We start from the raw sequence: 24,616 nt of genomic DNA on the forward strand, positions 1-24,616 counted from the left end.
TGGGCATGTCAGGTTGAAATTGACTTCTTCTCCAGGTTACATCTCAGGTGTCTTGCTGACTTGAGGGCTTTAGAGCAAACTCCATGAATTCTACCCCGTGCCAAACTCAGTGAGTATGTTATCTAGGAAGCTTTCTTGTGTGAGTTAATGTGGACCTTGCCAGACACACCTGATAGCTTTGTGTGATGGAATTATCAAATTTGTGGCTGAGTGGCTCGTCATCGCTGTTACATGTTGGGATTTCAGCCAAGCTCTTACTACAGCATCATGTGAACTCTGACCCCAGAAGGGTGATATCCTGCTCAGCTCACTCACTCAAGTTTTCCCTTTGGCAACTGGCAGACATTTGGGACAGATGGGATTGGATAAGGCTTGGGGGAGCTCATCTGACCAACTGAAATAGCTGAACCATTTCCCTTTTGTAAACTTGTTCTAGAATTTTCATAGAAATTATGGACTGGATTCAAATCTCCATTATGACAGTGTCACACCAGTGTAACAATGATGGCTTCAGGGGAGTCACTCCTGGTTTATACCCACCAGTGTAATTGGGAGCAGACTTAGGCTTTAATTCTTAAAGCAACTTGGCCTGAATCCTTGTGTTTTCCTCAATGTGGCCTTGTTTTGGAGAATCTCGCAGAGCTGCCTATAGTCCCATGTGCACAGTGAAGGGTTTAGAGGTTTTGGGTTGTGATTTTAAGTTCTGCAAGGGGAAACTCTTGGATCTAGCAATGCCTGGATGCTCTGGCACAAGAGAAGGAGTCCTGGGGGTTGGGAGGTTTCAGGACAGCAGGACAAGTGTAGGTGCCATGCAGCACTGTGGCAAAGACTACAGACCATACAGTCCGGCTGTGATTGAATCCAGCTTTGATAACCACACACATCAAATGAATTTGTAAAAGCTGTAAGGAATACATGAGGATCTGCTCACATGAGATCATTGAAGCATACAGAGTTGTACAGAGCATGGGCTATAAATACCCTTGTGTGGCATTAACAAGCAAGAGGGACTTTTTGAAGGTATTTAATTTTATTTTAATTTTAAAAAAGATAAAAGAAATAGATATGTAAGGAGAAAAACAGCCCCCAACTTCTACCTCCTCCACCCACTACAACACACGTGTACAAGTTTCAGCAATGTGATCTTACACCAACTTCCTTTATTAAAAGGCAAGTAACAAAGCCCCTATGGATGATACAAGGGCCTCTTTTGGGAATTTCTCCAGCTCACTAATTTCTCTGCCGCCCAAATAAACAATGCTTCTGACTTCAACTGAAGCAGGATTCAGTGATTTATAGAAGTGAGTGTGTGTCTTCCAGATTCCACAGGTGGAGAATAAAATGAAAAATACATATTTAGGTTATGAATAAGTAACTGTGAGAGAATGCAGGGAAACTCCAATTCCGTCTCAAGACCAACTCTATTTTTGAGACAGTTCCATGCTAGCAGCCCTGCCTGGTGATAGCAGGGATCTCTGGGCATGCTCAGTGTATTGGCCAAGAGAGCAACTCTGCAGCTGGCAACATGGTCACTCTACCCTAGTTCCCTGGCTCCCATGCTTCGGGACCAAGGGGCTCCCAGCTTTATAACACCTGCCACAAACTGCTGTTCTGGTGTTTCAGTGGATGGGAAAATCTCTCACCCTCCCAACTGCTTCTCTGGGACCTGTCTCTGCTGTAGCATTAATGTGACCTTGCTGGGTGTCCTTTGTGGTTCTTGGAATATCCTTTGCAGTTCATGGCACATCCAGTAGGTAACATATATATATAATTTGTATTTAAAATACAGAACACTGTCCAAAATGCTTACAATATTTCTTATAATGAGGGCAATGAAATTTCCTCAGACAGCAGGGCTCTGTTGCCAAATACTCAAGATAGATTATAATTTTCTATTTAGTTTCTAAAATTGTACATTATGTTGCCATAACAAGTAAGAGTTGATCTACTGTGTCTCTATTATGAAATTCTAGGCATAAAGAAAATAGTGCAGAAGAAATTGATAAAAGATGAAGTTACTTCACAACTTAGTAAGAGTTTGCGGTTAGCTTAGCTAGCGACTGTTGCTGTTAGTCAATCTAACTCCTCTGTGAACCACCGACGCAGCATCCGATATTTGACATGTTTTAAAAACTTAGGCCAAAATGATTCCAAGGATTCTGGCCTATGTCTGGATGTATATGACATTATTATTAATAATAAATACCATATTTTGTGTGTCACCATTACAGCTGACAAACCCCGTTTGGAGGAAAATTATAATCTAGAGTGAAATACTGGCCCCATGGAAGTCAATGATAGTTTTCTTCTTGACTTCCATGGGGCCAGAATCACATCCTGAACTTTTATACCAATTAAACATCATTGCCCTGGTAGAAAATGTATTTAAGTGAATGAAAAGAGTCCCTTTGACTGCAATGAGTTTTGGATGAGACCCCATTGTGCAGAGAGGAATTCAAGAATCAGCTCCCCCTGAGAAATGGATTGGCACTAGACTTTGTGCATGTGTGTAGGTTTTGTATCTCTTTTATACACTGTGGATCAATATTCTCCATGTATTTAGTTTATTTTCCTATTTTTGTGCCACCACACTGGTACAAGGAGATTTCAAATCCCTGTTAAAATTTCAGAACAATGCTGATAACAATGAGAGCCATTAATATATGTCTTTGGGAAAGGAGCATTATGTGGTGTATAGCAGTGGCTCTCAACTTTTCCAGACTACTGTACCCCTTTCAGGAGTCTGATTTGTCTTGCGCACCCCCAAGTTTCACCTCACTTAAAAATTACTTGCTTACAAAAACAGACATAAAAGTACAAAAGTTTCACAACACACTATCATTGAAAAATTGCGTACTTTCTCATTTTTACCATATCATTATAAAATAAATCAGTTGGAATATTAATATTGTACTTATATTTCAGTGTATAGGATACAGAGCAGTATAAACAAGTCATTGTCTGTATGAAATTTTAGTTTGTACTGAATTTGCTTATGCTTTTTATCTCGCCTGTTGTAAATCTAGGCAAATATCTAGATGAGTTGATGTACCCCATGGAGGACTTCTGCATCCCCCAGGGGTACATGTACCCCTGGTACAGAACCACCAGTGTATAGGAATTGGGTCACTTTCTGATTGGCCAACAGCAGCCTTGCCAGGAAGAAACCAAGCCTTCAGAAACTGTATAAAACAGGCAGTTTTGGTCAAAGCATCACTCCCTGAAGCTAAAATATCTAAGCAAGAGAAACGGTCATCACCTGGCTACTGAGAGTGCCCCTGTCTGGTAACTACTATAGTCACCTCTCTCGTAGTCATCCTGTTAACTTTTCCTTTAAATTCCTGTCTAGAGAGATGGCTGCTAGATCCAGAAAGAGAAGATGAACACAGTTGTCATAACCTCTTGAATTAGTAAACTACCTGAATGAACTTTCTAGGTGTCTCGAGAAACCATCTGGAGCTGGAGAACACGCCTTCATGTCTGTTTGAATGAAAAAGTAGCAAAAATACACATGCTGTGTTTATCCCAATGACACGTTAGTATTTTAAAGCAACCTGAGTTAAAATCATCTACAGGATAATTCCAGTTATCTAATTACCTTTTTTCTGAAAATCCTAGTAAGCCAAAGACACAGTGCATCCCCCCTGTAGTCCTGTGGTAGTTAATCACCACTGATTTACTAACATGAAGGCTGTGGGAACTATAGTTTGGGAGGATTTCTGGTTTTAAGAATGAGGACAGTCAAAAAGAAGGGGGAAGAATGAGGGAGAACCTAGAGAAGGAGAGAAAAATGGGGGAGAGTGAGAAAGCCAACATGGCAGAAAGAAAACAGATGAAGTTGAAGACTGAAAGGGGAGGGTTTTAGGGAGAAAAGGGACAGGCAGAGACAGAGGAGGAGTTAAGGATAATAGAATGGGGCAGGAAGGCAGGGAATGAAGGGAGGCAGAGAAGAGGGTGGAGGAGAGAAAAGGGGATGGAAAGAAGGAGAGATACAGGAAGAGAGGGAGTAGCCTCAAGAGACAGGAGCCTGGTTGGTGCTGCTTGAGCACTTCCAAGCACTGTCAGCCTTGGGTTCCACAAGCCAGGGGTGGGACTAGGTACATCTTCCAGTGCTATCAGTGCTGTGAAATTTCTTAAACAAGATCAACTAATGACCTTTACTCTTCTTTCTGTAATTTCTTATTTGCTTTAAGTGCTGTCTCAACGCATATAAAATATGTAAATGTGCAAAAATTCCCCACTCTACACTTTGAATTTGCTGGTAGGTGAAAAATTATTTCCACTTTTTGAATTTTTGTGAACTTTGAATATTTTGTGAAAGTGGCTTAAGACTGAAGGATACAGGTAAAATCCAGAGAAACTGGAATAGTTGCAATAAGAGGTTCTCAGCCAGGGAAAGGGACATGTCAGATTCTCAGGGGGCAGAGTTGATCCTTCTAGAAATTCAGTAATTAAACAGTGTTACAACTCCACTCACTCAAATCTAGCCCTGCTGCCCTTCCCTATCATGATGGAGGGGCATCTGAGCCAAATTTCAGTGGCACTGAGGGTGGCCAGGCCAAATTTCAATGAGTGGTGTTGCATTCCGATGTGCCTGGTAACAGGACCACTAGTTCAATGTTAGTAGCAAAGTCACCTCCCCAGTGTAGTATAGAACCAGTAAAAAGCTTTCCTCAATAATAAGACTGTGATTAGACCTTAAATGAATTGACGTGATTTACTATTTCTTAGTAAATTGTAGCATCACATGAATTTGTTTTTAGAAATTTCATAAACATGAGCATCCATTCACCTTTTTCTTGCTTTCTGTAATTTCTTAATTTCTTTCAATTATATTTGGGGTAATAAAATACATAAATATGCAATAATTCTCCAGTTTAAACTTTGGCGAAGGAAAAAGAGATTTCCATGAGAAATCTAATGTAAGTAATCAGTTAATTAAAATTATTTACCAAACTTCTGTTTATAAAAGATATCTTGTCTGACACAACTGTATTTATTTGAAATCCTTCAAGGACATCTATGGTGCTGTGTGAATAATAATCTTTATTCTTAAGAGACTGCAGAACACATATAGAAATGCCATTTCAATTAAGGCAATATTTCTTCAGCTCAGCATGTCACAATCCCTAGTGCCCTAGTGTCCTCTGTCTACTCTCTGTCTCAGTGTTTCTTCTCTCCAATGACGCTCAGCTTCTGGCCAACCTTCAGCCATGAAGATCCTTTTCCTGCTGTTTGCTGTGGTCTTCTTGATGCTCATGGATGCCCCAGGTAAGATGTTAATGAAAATGTGTGATGTTATAGAGGAATATCTGGGAGCCTGTACTAAGGTTGTCAAACAGTTTTCATTAGAAAAACAACTCTAACTTTTTTCAGCTCCCATGAAAAACCATAGAGATTTGACTGAATTATGACCAGTCAAAAAAAATATCCATGCCCCCTCAGTGTTTTCCTCACAGCTTGCTGAGGCTTCCTGCTTAAGCCACACTACATTCTATCTGCTCAGCACATACTTTTGTTATAACTGAACATCTGGATTGGATGCTGAGCAAAGGAAGTCTAGCCAACCCCTTTCAGTATACCCTGGGATTGTGAGAAGCTGCATTGGCTAGGACTGGCCAGGAGAGCATGACTTAAAATAGAACTTCTCCTGCTGACTAGTGTTAATAATTCCGTGCCTTTCACAATCTGACTTATTGTAAAGTCAGGCCTCATATTCCACTGAAAGGTTACATCTGCTCTGCAGAATGATGATTAAGACTCTTTTTCCTTCTCAGGGTTCTCCTAGGCTCAGCTGACCTGAAAGGAATGTGCGCACCATGCAGCATCCTGTTACCTTAGAGGATGTCCTGCTAAATCTCTATACCTTGCAAGATGCCATCCTCAAGGTGTTTGCTGTCGAAAGTAAGTTAGGTGTTCCACAAGGGAGACCCTGAAGTGTGAACAGAAATGCTCATTACTCTCTTTCCATTTAAGAGCTGATGAATCTTCCATCCTTAAAACAGCTCAGCACTTAGCCCTTTATTTGCCCCCTTTTGAAAACCAGGGGAGGTAACATTGTTCAGAATCAGTTTTAATGTTTTAAGCATGCTCTGTAAATTTGACTGGGCCACATTGCAAATCTGCAGCCCTTTCTAGTCCTGTTCTACTTCTTTGTGCCTGTAGGTGCCATAAATTATACAGACTGCTCAGCTGGTCCCATTAATGTTGCACTAGGAACAGGTCTCAGAGAAACAGTTGGGAGTGTGAGAGACTTTCCCACTCACTAAAACACCAGAGAGGCAGATTGGGGGTCAAGAGATGTGAAGCTGTGAGCTCCCTGAGCCTGGAGAGTAGGAGCCAGGGACCTAGGCTGGAGAGGCCATGCAACCAACTGCAGGATGATTTTCCTGGCCAAGTCACTGAGCATGCCCAGAGATGCATGTTCTCAGCAGGCAGGGCTGCTAGCATTGAACTGCCACAAGGTCAAAGGCTTCAGACAGAATTAGAGTTTTCCTGCATTCTTTCAGAGTTGTTATCTATCTTCTAAGTAAGTATGTCTCATTTTAGCTTCAGCTATAGACAAGTTTCAGAGTAGCAGCCGTGTTAGTCTGTATTCGCAAAAAGAAAAGGAGTACTTGTGGCACCTTAGAGACTAACAAATTTATTAGAGCATAAGCTTTCGTGAGCTACAGCTCACTTCATCGGATGCATTTGGTGGAAAAAACAGAGGAGAGATTTATATACACACACACAGAGAACATGAAACAATGGGTTTATCATACACACTGTAAGGAGAGTGATCACTTAAGATAAGCCATTACCCACAGCAGGGGGGGGAAAGGAGGAAAACCTTCCATGGTGACAAGCAGGTAGGCTAATTCCAGCAGTTAACAAGAATATCAGAGGAACAGTGGGGGGTGGGGTGGGGGGGAGAAATACCATGGGGAAATAGTTTTACTTTGTGTAATGACTCATCCATTCCCAGTCTCTATTCAAGCCTAAGTTAATTGTATCCAGTTTGCAAATTAATTCCAATTCAGCAGTCTCTCGTTAGAGTCTGTTTTTGAAGCTTTTTTGTTGAAGGATAGCCACTCTTAGGTCTGTGATCGAGTGACCAGAGAGATTGAAGTGTTCTCCAACTGGTTTTTGAATGTTATAATTCTTGACGTCTGATTTGTGTCCATTCATTCTTTTACGTAGAGACTGTCCAGTTTGGCCAATGTACATGGCAGAGGGGCATTGCTGGCACATGATGGCATATATCACATTGGTAGATGCGCAGGTGAACGAGCCTCTGATAGTGTGGCTGATGTGATTAGGCCCTATGATGGTATCCCCTGAATAGATATGTGGACAGAGTTGGCAACGGGCTTTGTTGCAAGGATAGGTTCCTGGGTTAGTGGTTCTGTTGTGTGGTGTGTGGTTGCTGGTGAGTATTTGCTTCAGATTGGGGGGCTGTCTGTAAGCAAGGACTGGTCTATCTCCCAAGATCTGAGAGAGCGATGGCTCGTCCTTCAGGATAGGTTGTAGATCCTTGATGATGCATTGGAGAGGTTTTAGTTGGGGGCTGAAGGTGATGGCTAGCGGCGTTCTGTTGTTTTCTTTGTTAGGCCTGTCCTGTAGTAGGTGACTTCTGGGTACTCTTCTGGCTCTGTCAATCGAGTTACCAAAAGAAACTACAGCATTTGCTCAAGAAACTCCCTGAAAAAGCACAAGAACAAATCCGCACAGACACACCCCTGGAGCCCCGACCTGGGGTATTCTATCTGCTACCCAAGATCCATAAACCTGGAAATCCTGGACGCCCCATCATCTCAGGCATTGGCACCCTGACAGCAGGATTGTCTGGCTATGTAGACTCCCTCCTCAGGCCCTTCGTTACCAGCACTCCCAGCTATCTTCGAGACACCACCGATTTCCTGAGGAAACTACAGTCCATTGGTGATCTTCCTAAAAACACCATCCTAGCCACTATGGATGTAGAAGCCCTCTACACCAACATTCCACACAAAGATGGACTACAAGCCGTCAGGAACAGTATCCCCGATACTGTCACGGCTAACCTGGTGGCAGAACTTTGTGACTTTGTCCTGACCCATAACTATTTCACATTTGGTGACAATGTATACCTTCAAATCAGCGGCACTGCGATGGGTACCCGCATGGCCCCACAGTATGCCAACATTTTTATGGCTGACTTAGAACAACGCTTCCTCAGCTCTCGTCCCCTAATGCCCCTACTCTACTTGCGCTACATTGATGACATCTTCATCATCTGGACCCATGGAAAAGAAGCTCTTGAGGAATTCCACCATGATTTCAACAATTTCCATCCCACCATCAACCTCAGCCTGGACCAGTCCACACAAGAGATCCACTTCCTGGACACTACGGTGCTAATAAGCGATGGTCACATAAACACCACCCTATATCGGAAACCTACTGACCGCTATTCCTACCTACATGCCTCTAGCTTTCATCCAGATCATACCACTCGATCCATTGTCTACAGCCAAGCGCTACGATATAACCGCATTTGCTCCAACCCCTCAGACAGAGACAAACACCTACAAGATCTCTATCATGCATTCCTACAACTACAATACCCACCTGCTGAAGTGAAGAAACAGATTGACAGAGCCAGAAGAGTACCCAGAAGTCACCTACTACAGGACAGGCCCAACAAAGAAAACAACAGAACGCCACTAGCCATCACCTTCAACCCCCAACTAAAACCTCTCCAACGCATCATCAAGGATCTACAACCTATCCTGAAGGATGAGCCATCGCTCTCTCAGATCTTGGGAGATAGACCAGTCCTTGCTTACAGACAGCCCCCCAATCTGAAGCAAATACTCACCAGCAACCACACACCACACAACAGAACCACTAACCCAGGAACCTATCCTTGCAACAAAGCCCGTTGCCAACTCTGTTCACATATCTATTCAGGGGATACCATCATAGGGCCTAATCACATCAGCCACACTATCAGAGGCTCGTTCACCTGCGCATCTACCAATGTGATATATGCCATCATGTGCCAGCAATGCCCCTCTGCCATGTACATTGGCCAAACTGGACAGTCTCTACGTAAAAGAATGAATGGACACAAATCAGACGTCAAGAATTATAACATTCAAAAACCAGTTGGAGAACACTTCAATCTCTCTGGTCACTCGATCACAGACCTAAGAGTGGCTATCCTTCAACAAAAAAGCTTCAAAAACAGACTCCAACGAGAGACTGCTGAATTGGAATTAATTTGCAAACTGGATACAATTAACTTAGGCTTGAATAGAGACTGGGAATGGATGAGTCATTACACAAAGTAAAACTATTTCCCCATGGTATTTCTCCCCCCCACCCCACCCCCCACTGTTCCTCTGATATTCTTGTTAACTGCTGGAATTAGCCTACCTGCTTGTCACCATGGAAGGTTTTCCTCCTTTCCCCCCCCTGCTGTGGGTAATGGCTTATCTTAAGTGATCACTCTCCTTACAGTGTGTATGATAAACCCATTGTTTCATGTTCTCTGTGTGTGTGTATATAAATCTCTCCTCTGTTTTTTCCACCAAATGCATCCGATGAAGTGAGCTGTAGCTCACGAAAGCTTATGCTCTAATAAATTTGTTAGTCTCTAAGGTGCCACAAGTACTCCTTTTCTTTTTGCTATAGACAAGGTGTGTTTGATAGAACACCTGTACGTGGATGTGAGTCATACCTTTCTAAAGTATACTTGTTATAGACAGCCAGTTCTCCGGTTTAGATAATATAACTATCCCCTTTGAAACTCTGGGACAAAACGTTATAGTAGGCACAACAGGTGTGACATAGTTAACCAAGAACCTCCTCATTCACCATTCAGTGACTGGGCAATTCCTCCTGTGTCTTTTGATTAGAAATCAAACATCATATTAGCCCTGTTTTAGTGGAAATCAACAAGAAATCTGAGTCTCTTCTCTTTCTTTATGTGTAGATGGACTGATTGTCCAGGCAGGATCTCCGGGAATCTGGGAGACAGCCACTTGCTTCTAAAATCATCAGATCCTGTTTCAATGGAACCCTGAAGTGGTGCTGTTCATTTGGGCTTTAAAGAACCTTGTGAGCTGGAGAAATGTAGAAGGGAGCTCTTTTAGCACCCCTATAAGATTTGTTACTCCCTTTTTAATAAAAGCAAGCTGGTGTGAGAGTATCCCGCTGAAGTGTGTGTGTGTGTGTGTGTTGGTAGGAGGCAAGGGGGCTGTTTCTATCATTCTTCTCCTTTAGAAATCCATCTCATTTATCTTTTTAAATTAAACATACAATAAAATACCCTTTAAAAGTACCGATTGCATGTTAATACCATATAAGAGTATTTATAATCCATGGTCCACCTATCTCTGTAGGTTTCAATTAACTTCTATGGGTAGATCTTTATTTTTTACAATTGTTACAAATCCTATTAGTTTGTGGTGCAGAGGAGTTGTGTTCAGTCTCAGCTTGATTGTACAGTGTGTGAGTAACCCTTACCACAGTGCTCCATTGCACTTAGACCTTCCCTCTGTTCTGAATCTCCATTTTCCACAATGAGGAAATCAGGCTAAGCTGCTTTATGGTCTGAGCCCTGATTCTGCTCCCTGTTCTCCTGATTTACAGCAGTGTGAACTCCACTGAAGTTATTGTAGCTATGCCAGTGTAAACTGGTGTAAGTGAGCTCAAACTCAAGCACATGATTGTTCATAAAAAGATGAGTACAATTTACAAAAGAAAAATGTTTTCAGCTATTTCAATTGGTCACAGGATATCCTAATGGTCATATCTGATGCCACTCCAAAAGTTCCCTGGAACTAATCTTAGCCATTGGACCATTCAAGTAACATTTCAGGAAGATCTTTTTTTTTTTAATCCCTTCAATGTGGTGGATCTACATTTGTAAATTGATCACAGCCTTAGGCAGAAGCTTTTGTCTTTTCATGATTGTCTCCTTTGTGCAAAAAGAAAAGGAGTACTTGTGGCACCTTAGAGACTAACAAATTTATCTGAGCGTAAGTGTTTGTGAGCTACAGCTCACAGATCCGATGAAGTGAGCTGTAGCTCATGAAAGCTTATGCTCAAATAAATTTCTTAGTCTCTAAGGTGCCAAAAGTCCTCCTGTTCTTTTTGCAAATACAGACTAACACGGCTGCTACTCTGAAACCTGTCTCCTTTCTATGTCACAAAAGTCTAACAAGCTGCTCTGTGAGACAGCAGGTTCCTATTTCAAGGCTGATGCTCAATGGGAAGGAGCATTTTTCTGCTGCTACTATCACCTAGTGGTTGAGAGCCAGGTGCGCCAAGGAAAGACTTTAGAAATGAAGGCCAGGGTGTGTCACACAGCAATAAGACCCCAGAGTGGGTGTGGGCCAGCTGACTCAGTGTCAGGCTGAGGAACTGTTTAATTGTGGGGTAGAAGTTTGGGCTTTGACTGGAGCCCAGGCTCTAGAACACTTCAAGGTGGGAGTAGCCCACAGCTCAGGTAGCAGCCCAAGTCTGGAAGTCTACATCGCAATTAAACAGCCCTTAGCCTGTCTAATTGCAGCGTAGACATACCCTTAGACATAACAGCCCACAGCAATATCTCTAGCATCAGCCAAACCTGTGCCTGCGACAGAGACCAATTATCTCAGGTGTAGCCCCTCTCATGCTTTGGGAGAATTCTTCCCTAGCCCCTTGTGATGTGATATCTCCCATACCCGACCAGAGCAGCACATTCAGGCAGGGTTTGGGGCTGGAAACAACTGGTTGCCTACACTGTGTTTTCATTTGAGCTTAGAAAAAAATACCATGGAAAACAAAAGAAAAGTCTCTAGGATAGAACATAGGGTGTTTGTCTCCCCTATAGCTGTGTGTATGAGAAATCAAGGGAACAATTAAAACTTATATATATATAGTGACAGACCCAGACCAGTTGGGTGCAGGAGTCTGGTCTTATTGGGATCCGGGAAGTGGGTGGGCGAAGCCCGTCCACCGCTAAAGGATCCCCCCAGTCTAAAAGGGGGATCCACAGGACCTAGATACCCAAAAAACTCCGGGGGACAACTAATAAAATAACAGGGACAGGAGTGCAGTCAAAGGGTCAAACAAAGGGAACCAGACGGGGACACCGAGCAGAGAACCCCGGACAGCGCCCACTGCTCCTCAAAGGCGTCAAGGGAGTCAGAGGACGTTGCCCAGAGGAACTCAGACAGCTGCAGCGGCACAGGAGCTAGCAAACAGAGCTCTAAACAGGGGAGTTTGAGTGGGAGTTTGTATTGTGGTGCTTGTTTGGGGTTTGCTTTTGCTGGGGGGTTGTGGTCTTTTTGGTGTGGCTTGTGTTTCCCAGATTAACAGGATTTAGGTGGGAAGGAGATGACAGATACAGAGGCAGCTGTGGGAGTGACTCCAGCAGTGAAAGACACATTGAGGATGACTGCATGTGGAAGCTGTGGTATGTACATGATCCTGGAGGGGGGAACGGGTAAGAGTTTTTTCTGCATGAAATGCCGTCTGATAGAGCTGATGGAGGAAAAGATCCGAGGTTTGGAGATGCAGGTGGAAAGTCTGGTTGAGTTTAGGAAGGGGTTTGAGCAGATGATGGAGCAAAGATATGAGGTATCTGAAGGGAAAAGCTCAGACTCACAGATGGAACCCGGGCTGGGGAATTTTGAGGAGAGACTGGATGAGGAAAGTGGTCAGTGGAAACATGTGACTCAAAGAACCAGGCAGAGAAAAAGACAGGCTAGTGAAGGAGAAATAGAGCTTAGGAACAGGTTTGCAGAGTTGGAAAATGAAGAAGGGGCTCAGCAGGTACTTGTTGAAGGTGGAAGGGTAAGGAAGAAGAGAAGAGAGGCTAGCCCTATAGAAAAAGGGGAAGAGTCAAGGGAGACTACACCAAATATGAGCCCCAGGAGGATACAGGATGGGTTGAAGAAGATTGTAAGGGAAAATAGGAATGGAAAGAACTTGCAGCCAGAGAGAACAGGGGAGACACTGGAGAATAGCACTGTCACCAGGAAAAGGCAGGTCTATGTGATCGGGGACTCTTTATTGAGAAGAATAGACAGGCCTGTAACTAGAGCTGATCCTGAGAATAGAAGGGTGTGCTGTCTTCCGGGTGCTAAGATACGGGATGTAGACCTGAGGTTGAAAAGGATCCTAAAGGGAGCGGGAAAGAATCCCCTAATTATCCTTCATGTGGGAACAAATGATACGGCTAGATTCTCGCTGGAAAGTATTAAGGGAGACTATGCTAGGCTGGGGAAGACGCTTAAGGAAATTGAGGCTCAGGTGATCTTTAGCGGGATCCTTCCTGTTCCTAGAGAAGGGCAACAAAGGTCTGACAAGATTATGACTGTCAATAGATGGCTTAGGCAGTGGTGCTATAAGGAGGGCTTTGGGATGTATGACCACTGGGAGGCATTCACGGACAGAGGTCAGTTCTCTCGGGATGGACTTCATCTCAGTAGGGAAGGAAATAGACTTCTAGGATCGAGGCTGGCACAACTGATAAAGAGAGCTTTAAACTAGGAATTGGGGGGAGATGGATGGGAGATGTCCAGAAAATCTCCACGCCAGATTTTAGCATTGAGAGGGAAGAAGATGAAGTAAGAATGGATACAGCCGTGGGTAGGAGAATGTATATAAGGAGTGAGGGCAGTGTGGATACTAGTCTAATAGGTTATACTGGATGTAGAATGACTGTGCCTAATAGGGTACAAAATGTGAGCGAGGCCAAACAGCAAAAATTAAGATGTTTGTACACCAATGCGAGGAGTCTAGGTAACAAAATGGAGGAACTAGAGCTACTGGTGCAGGAAGTGAAACCAGATATTATAGGGATAACAGAAACATGGTGGAATAGTAGTCATGACTGGACTACAGGTATTGAAGGGTATGTGCTCTTTAGGAAAGACAGAAACAAAGGTAAAGGGGGTGGAGTAGCATTGTATATCAATGATGAGGTAGAATGTAAAGAAATAAGAAGCAATGCAATGGATAAGACAGTCTGTCTGGGCAAAAATTACATTGGGGAAGAAAACTAGTAAAGCCTCTCCTACGATAGTGCTTGGGGTGTGCTATAGACCTCCGGGATCTAATTTGGATATGGATAGAGCCCTTTTTAATGTCTTTAATAAAGTAAATACTAATGGAAACTGCGTGATCATGGGAGACTTTAACTTCCCAGATATAGACTGGAGGACCAGTGCTAGTAATAATAATAGGGCTCAGATTTTCCTAGATGCGATAGCTGATGGATTCCTTCATCAAGTAGTTGCTGAACTGACTAGAGGGGATGCCATTTTAGATTTAATTTTGGTGAGTAGCGAGGACCTCATAGAAGAAATGGTTGTAGGGGACAATCTTGGCTCAAGTGATCATGAGCTAATTCAGTTCAAACTACATGGAAGGATTAACAAAAATAAATCTGCAACTAGGGTTTTTGATTTCAAAAGGGCTGACTTTCAAAAATTAAGGAAATTAGTTAGGGAAGTGGATTGGACTGAAGAACTTATGGATCTAAAGGTAGAGGAGGCCTGGGATTACTTTAAATCAAAACTGCAGAAGCTATCGGAACCCTGTATCCCAAGAAAGGGGAAAAAATTCATAGGAAGGAGTTGTAGACCAAGCTGGATGAGCAAGCATCTTAGAGAGGTGATTATGAAGAAGCAGAAAGCATACAGGGAGTGGAAGATGGGAGGGATCAGCAAGGAAAGCTACCTAATTGAGGTCAGAACATGTAGGGATCAAGTGAGACAGGCTAAAACTCGAGTAGAGTTGGACCTTGCAAAGGGAATTAAAACCAATAGTAAAAGGTTCTATAGCCATATAAATAAGAAGAAAACTAAAAAGGAAGAAGTGGGGCCGCTTAACACTGAGGATGGAGTGGAGGTTCAAGATAATCTAGGCATGGCCCAATATCTAAACAAATACTTTGCCTCAGTCTTTAATAAGGCTAAAGAGGATCTTGGGGATAATGGTAGCATGACAAATGGGAAGGAGGATATAGAGGTAGATATTACCATATCAGAGGTAGAAGCGAAACTGAAACAGCTTAATGGGACTAAATCGGGGGGCCCAGATAATCTTCATCCAAGAATATTAAAGGAATTGGCACCTGAAATTGCAAGCCCATTAGCAAGAATTTTTAATGAATCTGTAAACTCAGGAATAGTACCGAATGATTGGAGAATTGCTAATATAGTTCCTATTTTTAAGAAAGGAAAAAAAAGTGATCCCGGTAACTACAGGCCAGTTAGTTTGACATCTGTAGTATGCAAGGTCCTGGAAAAAATTTTGAAGGAGAAATTAGTTAAGGACATTGAAGTCAATGGTAAATGGGACAAAATACAACATGGTTTTACAAAAGGTAGATTGTGCCAAACCAACCTAATCTCCTTTTTTGAAAAAGTAACAGATTTTTTAGATAAAGGAAATGCAGTGGATCTAATTTACCTAGATTTCAGTAAGGCATTTGATACCGTGCCACATGGGGAATTATTAGTTAAATTGGAGAAGATGGGGATCAATATGAACATCAAAAGGTGGATAAGGAATTGGTTAAAGGGGAGACTGCAACGGGTCCTACTGAAAGGCGAACTGTCAGGTTGGAGGGAGGTTACCAGTGGAGTTCCTCAGGGATCGGTTTTGGGACCAATCTTATTTAATCTTTTTATTACTGACCTTGGCACAAAAAGTGGGAGTGTGCTAATAAAGTTTGCAGATGATACAAAGCTGGGAGGTATTGCCAATTCGGAGAAGGATCGGGATATTATACAGGAGGATCTGGATGACCTTGTAAACTGGAGTAATAGTAATAGGATGAAATTTAATAGTGAGAAGTGTAAGGTTATGCATTTAGGGATTAATAACAAGAATTTTAGCTATAAGTTGGGGACGCATCAATTAGAAGTAACAGAAGAGGAGAAGGACCTTGGAGTATTGGTTGATCATAGGATGACTATGAGCTGCCAATGTGATATGGCTGTGAAAAAAGCTAATGCGGTTTTGGGATGCATCAGGAGAGGCATTTCCAGTAGGGATAAGGAGGTTTTAGTACCGTTATACAAGGCACTGGTGAGACCTCACCTAGAATACTGTGTGCAGTTCTGGTCTCCCATGTTTAAAAAGGATGAATTCAAACTGGAGCAGGTACAGAGAAGGGCTACTAGGATGATCCGAGGAATGGAAAACTTGTCTTATGAAAGGAGACTTAAGGAGCTTGGCTTGTTTAGCCTAACTAAAAGAAGGTTGAGGGGAGATATGATTGCTCTCTATAAATATATCAGAGGGATAAATACAGGAGAGGGAGAGGAATTATTTAAGCTCAGCACCAATGTGGTCACAAGAACAAATGGGTATAAACTGGCCACCAGGAAGTTTAGACTTGAAATCAGACGAAGGTTTTTAACCATCAGAGGAGTGAAGTTTTGGAATAGCCTTCCAAGGGAAGCAGTGGGGGCAAAAGATCTATCTGGCTTTAAGATTCTACTCGATAAGTTTATGGAGGAGATGGTATGATGGGATAATGGGATTTTGGTAAGTAATTGATCTTTAAATATTCAGGGTAAATAGGACTAATCCCCTGAGATGGGATATTAGATGGATGGGATCTGAGTTACTATAGAAAATTCTTTCCTGGGTATCTGGCTGGTGAATCTTGCCCATATGCTCAGGGTTTAGTTATTGCCATATTTGGGGTCGGGAAGGAATTTTCCTCCAGGGCAGATTGGAGAGGCCCTGGAGGTTTTTCGCCTTCCTCTGTAGCATGGGGCATGGTTGACTTGAGGGAGGCTTCTCAGCTCCTTGAAGTCTTTGAACCATGATTTAAGGACTTCAATAGCTCAGACATGGGTGAGGTTTTTCATAGGAGTGGGTGGGTGAGATTCTGTGGCCTGCGCTGTGCAGGAGGTCGGACTAGATGATCAGAATGGTCCCTTCTGACCTTAGTATCTATGAATCTATGAATCTATGAAACTCTGCCCGGATACGTGAACGGACCGAGGATCGGAAATAGGCCCCACAGTCACAGGAGACTCCATCGGCCAACCTCCTCACTCTGGTTTTGTAGATGGCCATTTTTGCTAGGGCCAGGAGGAGGTTGACCAGGAGATCCCGTGACTTTGTGGGGCCACGGATAGGGAGTGCATAAATGAGAAGGTCAGGGGAGAAGTGCAACCAAAAACGTAATAAAATATTGGTGAGGAGACGGAAGAGGGGCTGCAGCCTGGCACACTCCAGGTATACATGTGCCAGGGTATCACTCACGCCGCAAAAGGGGCAGTGTCTGGGATTGAAGTGAACCGCGCCAAGTACACGGCCGTGCTCACGGCTCCGTGAAGGAGCCGCCAACTGACATCCCCGGCGGGCCTTGGGACTAAGGTGGAATAGAGGCTGGCCCACCGGGGCTCCTCACCCTCCAAAGGTGGCAGGAGGTCCCGCCATTTTGTATCGGGGCGGGACACAAGGGTGCGGGCGTGAAGGGTGTGGAGCACGAGCATGTAGAGATGTTTTCTTGGCGCTGTTTGAAAGCAGACCGGCTGCATCTCATGCAGCCGGCTTCTAGTGAAGGGGTGAAGGGGTCGGTTGGGTCCACGGGGCAGGGGTCCAATTAAAAGGTCCGGCGGGCCTGGGGTAACGGGTGGGCGGGACGTGCCCTCGTGCAGGACCCAGTCGAGATGAAACTGAGCAGCGGGCGGCAAAGCGGCCTTCACCTCCTGAAGTATGCGCCAGGGAGTACAAGGTCTGGAAAGCCCCATGTGCTGAGTGAGCGTCAGGGGATCCAGCCAGTCTCCCCAGTCATAGTCCAGGAGGTCTCCGACTCTTGTGACCTCTGCCAGGACCAAACTCTGGCGCACCGAGCGGGACTCCACCACCTGCACACGGAGCTGGGGGTTGTGTAGCAGGGGCTCCGCGAGGAGATCTGCCCCCTAGGTGGCCGCCATGGACCTGGTCATTGTAAAGAGTTTCCAGGTCTGGAGGAGGTCCTGGTAGAAGACCAGCAGCCCGGAGAGGTCTCGCGGAAGACCTCTCGGATGGAGATAAAGGAGCTGCCGGTCGTATCGGAGCCCTCGGAAGCGGCGCAGGAAGGCGTGCACCAGTATGCTCCACGCTGGACTACCTGCACCATAAAGGAGCCTCTGCAGGGTCTGGAGGCGGAAGACATGGACCTGAGTGAGCAGACATTTTAGGCCCTGCCCTCCCTCCTCCAGAGGTAGATGAAGAACCCCTGCAGGGACCCAATGCAGTCCTGACCAAAAGAATTCCAGAATCGATTTCCGGAGGTTGGCCAGGAAACCCGGGGTCGGGACCAGGGTGTTGAGCCAGTACTAGAGCATGGACAGGACTAGTTGATTAAGCACTAGCACTCTCCCTCGAAGGAAGAGGCACCTGCAGGAGTCTGGTAGAAGGAAAACACACTAGACACTGGCTGAAGAGTGTTCTGTTTCCTGAGTGACCAGGGCTAGGGCTACCCCAGAGCAGTCAGGAAGGTGCTAGAAGCAATTAAGTCATGCTGACTCCATAAGACACCTGGAACCAATTAAGAACTAATTAGAAGCAATCAAGGGAAACAGGCTAATCAGATCACCTGAAGCCCATTTAGAACCGGCTAGGACAAAAGGAAGCCTCTTCGGTGAGGGTGGCTGTTAGGAGCTGGAAGTAAGAAGATATGTTGTGGGAAGACTGGGAGAAAGAAGGTGCGCAGTAAAAGAGTTGGGAGAAAAAGCATGGTCAGGTACCTAGGAGGGGCTGTTTGGGGAAGTAGCCCAGGGAAGGGCTATAGCTCCATTAGTATAGGAAAACCTCTCTGTTGCTGCCGCCAGTTAGGGTCCCTGGGCTGGAACCCAGAGAAGAGGGCAGGCCTGGGTTTCCCCCAACCTCTACACAAACGCTCCCTGAGAAGGAAGACAGGGACTAAAAAGGGTTCTTATACCAAACCCGTTGACTGGCCAATGATGAAGGTGGCTCAGTAAGCTGTAACCCTTGCCTCTAGGAGGGGAGAGAGGCTACATTGAGGGTCACAGCAAACCCTAACTGCCCAGAAGTGCAGGACTCTGTGAGGGGAGGGCTCCTGCCTCATACTGGTAATGAGGGGCGATCAACAGGTTATCTCAAGTGCTTATATACAAATGCACAAAGCCTTGGAAACAAGCAGGGAGAACTGGAGGTCCTGGTGATGTCAAGGAATTATGACGTGATTGGAATAACAGAGACTTGGTGGGATAACTCACATGACTGGAGTACAGTCATGGATGGTTATAAACTGTTCAGGAAGGACAGGCAGGGCAGAAAAGGTGGGGGAGTAGCACTGTATGTAAGGGAGCAGTATGACTGCTCAGAGCTCCGGTACGAAACTGTGGAAAAACCTGAGTGTCTCTGGATTAAGTTTAGAAGTGTGTGCAACAAGAGTGATGTCATGGTGGGAGTCTGCTATAGACCACCGGACCAGGGGGATGAGGTGGATGAGGCTTTCTTCCGGCAACTCACGGAAGCTACTAGATCGCATGCCCTGATTCTCATGGGTGACTTTAATTTTCCTGATATCTGCTGGGAGAGCAATACAGCGGTGCATAGACAATCCAGGAAGTTTTTGGAAAGCGTAGGGGACAATTTCCTGGTGCAAGTGCTAGGGGAGCCAACTAGGGGGAGCGCTTTTCTTGACCTGCTGCTCACAAACCGGGTAGAATTAGTGGGGGAAGCAAAAGTGGATGGGAATCTGGGAGGCAGTGACCATGAGTTGGTTGAGTTCAGGATCCTGACGCAGGGAAGAAAGGTAAGCAGCAGGATACGGACCCTGGACTTCAGGAAAGCAGACTTTGACTCCCTCAGGGAACAGATGGCCAGGATCCCCTGGGGGACTAACATGAAAGGGAAGGGAGTCCAGGAGAGCTGGCTGTATTTCAAGGAATCCCTGTTGAGGTTACAGGGACAAACCATCCCGATGAGTCGAAAGAATAGTAAATATGGCAGGCGACCAGCTTGGCTTAATGGTGAAATCCTAGCGGATCTTAAACATAAAAAAGAAGCTTACAAGAAGTGGAAGCTTGGACATATGACCAGGGAAGAGTATAAAAATATTGCTCGGGCATGTAGGAAAGATATCAGGAGGGCCAAATCGCACCTGGAGCTGCAGCTAGCAAGAGATGTCAAGAGTAACAAGAAGGGTTTCTTCAGGTATGTTGGCAACAAGAAGAAAGCCAAGGAAAGTGTGGGCCCCTTACTGAATGAGGGAGGCAAGCTAGTGACAGAGGATGTGGAAAAAGCTAATGTACTCAATGCTTTTTTTGCCTCTGTTTTCACTAACAAGGTCAGCTCCCAGACTGCTGTGCTGGGCAACACAAAATGGGGAAGAGATGGCCAGCCCTCTGTAGAGATAGAGGTGGTTAGGGACTATTTAGAAAAGCTGGACGTGCACAAGTCCATGGGGCCGGACGAATTGCATCCGAGAGTGCTGAGGGAATTGGCGGCTGTGATTGCAGAGCCCTTGGCCATTATCTTTGAAAACTCGTGGCGAACGGGGGAAGTCCCGGATGACTGGAAAAAGGCTAATGTAGTGCCCATCTTTAAAAAAGGGAAGAAGGAGGATCCTGGGAACTACAGGCCGGTCAGCCTCACCTCAGTCCCTGGAAAAATCATGGAGCAGGTCCTCAAAGAATCAATCCTGAAGCACTTAGAGGAGAGGAAAGTGATCAGGAACAGTCAGCATGGATTCACCAAGGGAAGGTCATGCCTGACTAATCTAATCGCCTTTTATGATGAGATTACTGGTTCTGTGGATGAAGGGAAAGCAGTGGATGTATTGTTTCTTGACTTTAGCAAAGCTTTTGACACGGTCTCCCACAGCATTCTTGTCAGCAAGTTAAGGAAGTATGGGCTGGATGAATGCACTATAAGGTGGGTAGAAAGCTGGCTAGATTGTCGGGCTCAACGGGTAGTGATCAATGGCTCCATGTCTAGTTGGCAGCCGGTGTCAAGTGGAGTGCCCCAGGGGTCGGTCCTGGGGCCCGTTTTGTTCAATATCTTCATAAATGATCTGGAGGATGGTGTGGATTGCACTCTCAGCAAATTTGCGGATGATACTAAACTGGGAGGAGTGGTAGATACGCTGGAGGGGAGGGATAGGATACAGAAGGACCTAGACAAATTGGAGGATTGGGCCAAAAGAAATCTAATGAGGTTCAATAAGGATAAGTGCAGGGTCCTGCACTTAGGATGGAAGAATCCAATGCACCGCTACAGACTAGGGACCGAATGGCTCGGCAGCAGTTCTGCGGAAAAGGACCTAGGGGTGACAGTGGACGAGAAGCTGGATATGAGTCAGCAGTGTGCCCTTGTTGCCAAGAAGGCCAATGGCATTTTGGGTTGTATAAGTAGGGGCATAGCGAGCAGATCGAGGGACGTGATCGTTCCCCTCTATTCGACACTGGTGAGGCCTCATCTGGAGTACTGTGTCCAGTTTTGGGCCCCACACTACAGGAAGGATGTGGATAAATTGGAAAGAGTACAACGAAGGGCAACGAAAATGATTAGGGGTCTAGAGCACATGACTTATGAGGAGAGGCTGAGGGAGCTGGGATTGTTTAGTCTGCAGAAGAGAAGAATGAGGGGGGATTTGATAGCTGCTTTCAACTACCTGAAAGGGGGTTTCAAAGGGGATGGCTCTAGACTGTTCTCAATGGTAGCAGATGACAGAACGAGGAGTAATGGTCTCAAGTTGCAATGGGGGAGGTTTAGATTGGATATTAGGAAAAACTTTTTCACTAAGAGGGTGGTGAAACACTGGAATGCGTTACCTAGGGAGGTGGTAGAATCTCCTTCCTTAGAGGTTTTTAAGGTCAGGCTTGACAAAGCCCTAGCTGGGATGATTTAACTGGGACTTGGTCCTGCTTTGAGCAGGGGGTTGGACTAGATGACCTTCTGGGGTCCCTTCCAACCCTGATATTCTATGATTCTATTCTATGATTCTATGACTCCCCTCTTTCCCCTCCCTCCCCAGGCAAAGCTGGTGCTCTGCCACTATATATATATAACAAATAGGAAACTGGAGAAATAAATTGTAATCAATACAAATTAGAAGTAATGAAGAGCAGAAATACGGTAAAAGAAACTAAGGCCATTGGAGAAAACTCCATGGCTGGCAGGGCCAAGATAACAGAGGTGTTTTTTTATTATTTCAGAAAGAAAAGAGAATCTAAAAATGGTATAGGGCCATTACTCCCTAGAAATGGAAAAACAAATTCATAATGATGTAGAAAATGGCAGAAGTGTTCAATACATGTTTCTTTTCTGTGTCTGGAAAGAAGAAGTTGGTGTATGAATATCACATGACAAATGAGGCAGTGCATTAGTAACTAAGGAAGATGTTAAAAAACATCTACTAGAGAAATATACTTAACTGTGGATAAAATTGATGGATGACACAAAATTTGGTGCAGTGGTAAATAATGTTGAGGACAGATCCTGAGTGATCTGGTTTGCTTGGTAAGCTGAGACCAATAAAAAAATGCATTTTAATACAGACAAATGCAAGGTTATACATGTAGCAAGAAGGCATGCAATCCACACCTACAGAATGGGGGACTGTATCCTGAAAAGCAGTGACTCCAAAAAGGATTTGGGATCACAATAGAGAAGCTATGGTAAATGAGCTCCCAGTGTGATGCTATGGCAGAAAGAAATAATGTGATCCTGAGACATATGAACAGATGAGTAGGGTGTTGGAGAAGGGAAGTGAAATTGTTCTGTATAGCGCACTGGTGAGGTTGATACCAGAATACTGTGTCTAGTTCTGTAGTTGTCTACAATTCAGGAATGGTGTTGATAAACTGGAGAATGTGCAGAGAAGACCCACAAGAATGAGTAAAGACTTGGAAAATATGCTTTAGAGTGACAGACTTAAGGAGCTCAATCTAGTTAGCTTAAGAAGAAGGTTAAGGGGTCAGTTAATCGCAGCTTTACAGTTCTTTTACGGGTAAGAAAAAAAATCATAATGGGCTCTTCATTCTAGCAGACAAATGTTTGACAAGATCCAATGTCTTGAACTTGACAGTAGATAAACTCAGACTAGAAACCTGGTGTAAATTGTTAACAGTGAAGGTAGTTAACCATTGGAGCAATGTACCAAATGGGGTGGTGAATTCTTCATCACTCAGTCTCAGCAAAAAGAAAAGGAGTACTTGTGGCACCTTAGAGACTAACAAATTTATTTGAGCATAAGCTTTCGTGAGCTACAGCTCACTTGCTTATGCTCAATAAATTTGTTAGTCTCTAAGGTGCCACAAATACTCCTTTTCTTTTTGCGAATACAGACTAACACGGCTGCTACTCTGAAATCAGTCTCAGCAGTGACTGCTGTAAATCAGGAGGGACTCCACTGAAGCCATCCTAGTTACATAGGTGTAAAACTGGTACCTAGGAGATCAGAATCAGACCCATGATTTCCCATAGAATAATTTTACAAAATGGAAATATCTTGGCTATTTTAATCAATTGCCTGATCTCCCAAAAGCCTATCCGATGTGGGCCTGTTCCAAATGTCTTCCAATGTGCCCCTGGGATCACTTGAGTGAGCTGAGAGGGATTTGGCCCTTTCAGGGTGAGAGTTCACAAGATGCTGTAGTAAGTGATTTGCTGAAATCCCAACACGTTACATCAGTGACGTGCTGCTCAGTCACTCATTTGGTAATTCCATCACACAAAGCCATCAAGTGTGTCTGATAAGGCTTGTTCTCTCCAAACCCATGTCCTATTCCTGTCCATGGTTCCAGTATCCCCTCCATAGGGACTCTTTTCTTTTACACTTTGATCTACCAGGGTAAAAGTGACTTCTGGGATGATAATTCCCAGGATCACTCTGCTTCCCTTTGTTAAAATGTAAGCCAGGAAGCCTGGTTTATGGATCAATCACTAGAGGAGAATAAGAAAGTCAGGGCTCAGATCCAAGCTCAGCCACAGACTCCATGTGTGACCTTGGGCAAGTCACTCTGGGCCAGATTTGTAAAGGGCCAAAGGAGAATCTGGGCCCTTTGTCTCTGGGTTGCAGCTCTTCCAGTGTCAAATAGGCTTAATACTTCATCTATCTCATCTATTTTGATTGTAAGCCGTTGGGAGCAGAGACCATCTTTTCCTAGGTACAAGTACAGTACCCAGCTCAATGGGGCTCTGATCCAGGTTGAGGCCTCTAAGCATGAGGACACCAATAATAGTTGAAAATAAAGTGTGAGCAAAAAGTAACCAAGTGCTGCATAACAACAATCAGTCATTCACTGCATCCACCTGCATCATGGCAGACCCTTGGGACAGGCCCCCAGAACAAGCTCACACAAGAAAACTTATCAGATAATGTACCCACTGCATTTGGCACAGGATCGAATTCATGGATGTTGCTTCTAAGCCCTCAAGCCAGCATGAGACACCCAACATGTAACCTACAGAAGAAGTCAATTCTATCACTTCATAGAATATCAGGATTGGAAGAGACCTCAGGAGGTCATCTAATCCAACCCCCTGCTCAAAGCAGGACCAGTCCCCAATTTTTGCCCCAGATCCCTAAATGGCCCCCTCAACGATTGAACTCACAACCCTGAGTTTAGCAGGCCAATGCTCAAACCACTGAGCTATCCCTCCCCCCATTCCA

At 44.5% G+C, this 24,616-nt stretch overlaps 2 long non-coding RNA genes across 2 annotated transcripts in view; both read left to right on the top strand.

The window, feature by feature from the left end:
* LOC119853474 overlaps positions 1-24,616 on the top strand; it is a 107,975-nt gene that overhangs the window by 17,981 nt on the left and 65,378 nt on the right. The gene's annotated exons all lie outside the window — the stretch shown is intronic.
* Positions 5,184-24,458, top strand: LOC122459180. The gene is made up of 4 exons (XR_006279691.1): positions 5,184-5,271; positions 5,778-5,904; positions 9,962-10,174; positions 24,448-24,458. It is a non-coding gene; the product is annotated as an uncharacterized LOC122459180 (long non-coding RNA).

The sequence above is a fragment of the Dermochelys coriacea genome, chromosome 3, assembly GCF_009764565.3.
Source record: "Dermochelys coriacea isolate rDerCor1 chromosome 3, rDerCor1.pri.v4, whole genome shotgun sequence".
Lineage (NCBI taxonomy): Eukaryota > Metazoa > Chordata > Testudines > Dermochelyidae > Dermochelys > Dermochelys coriacea.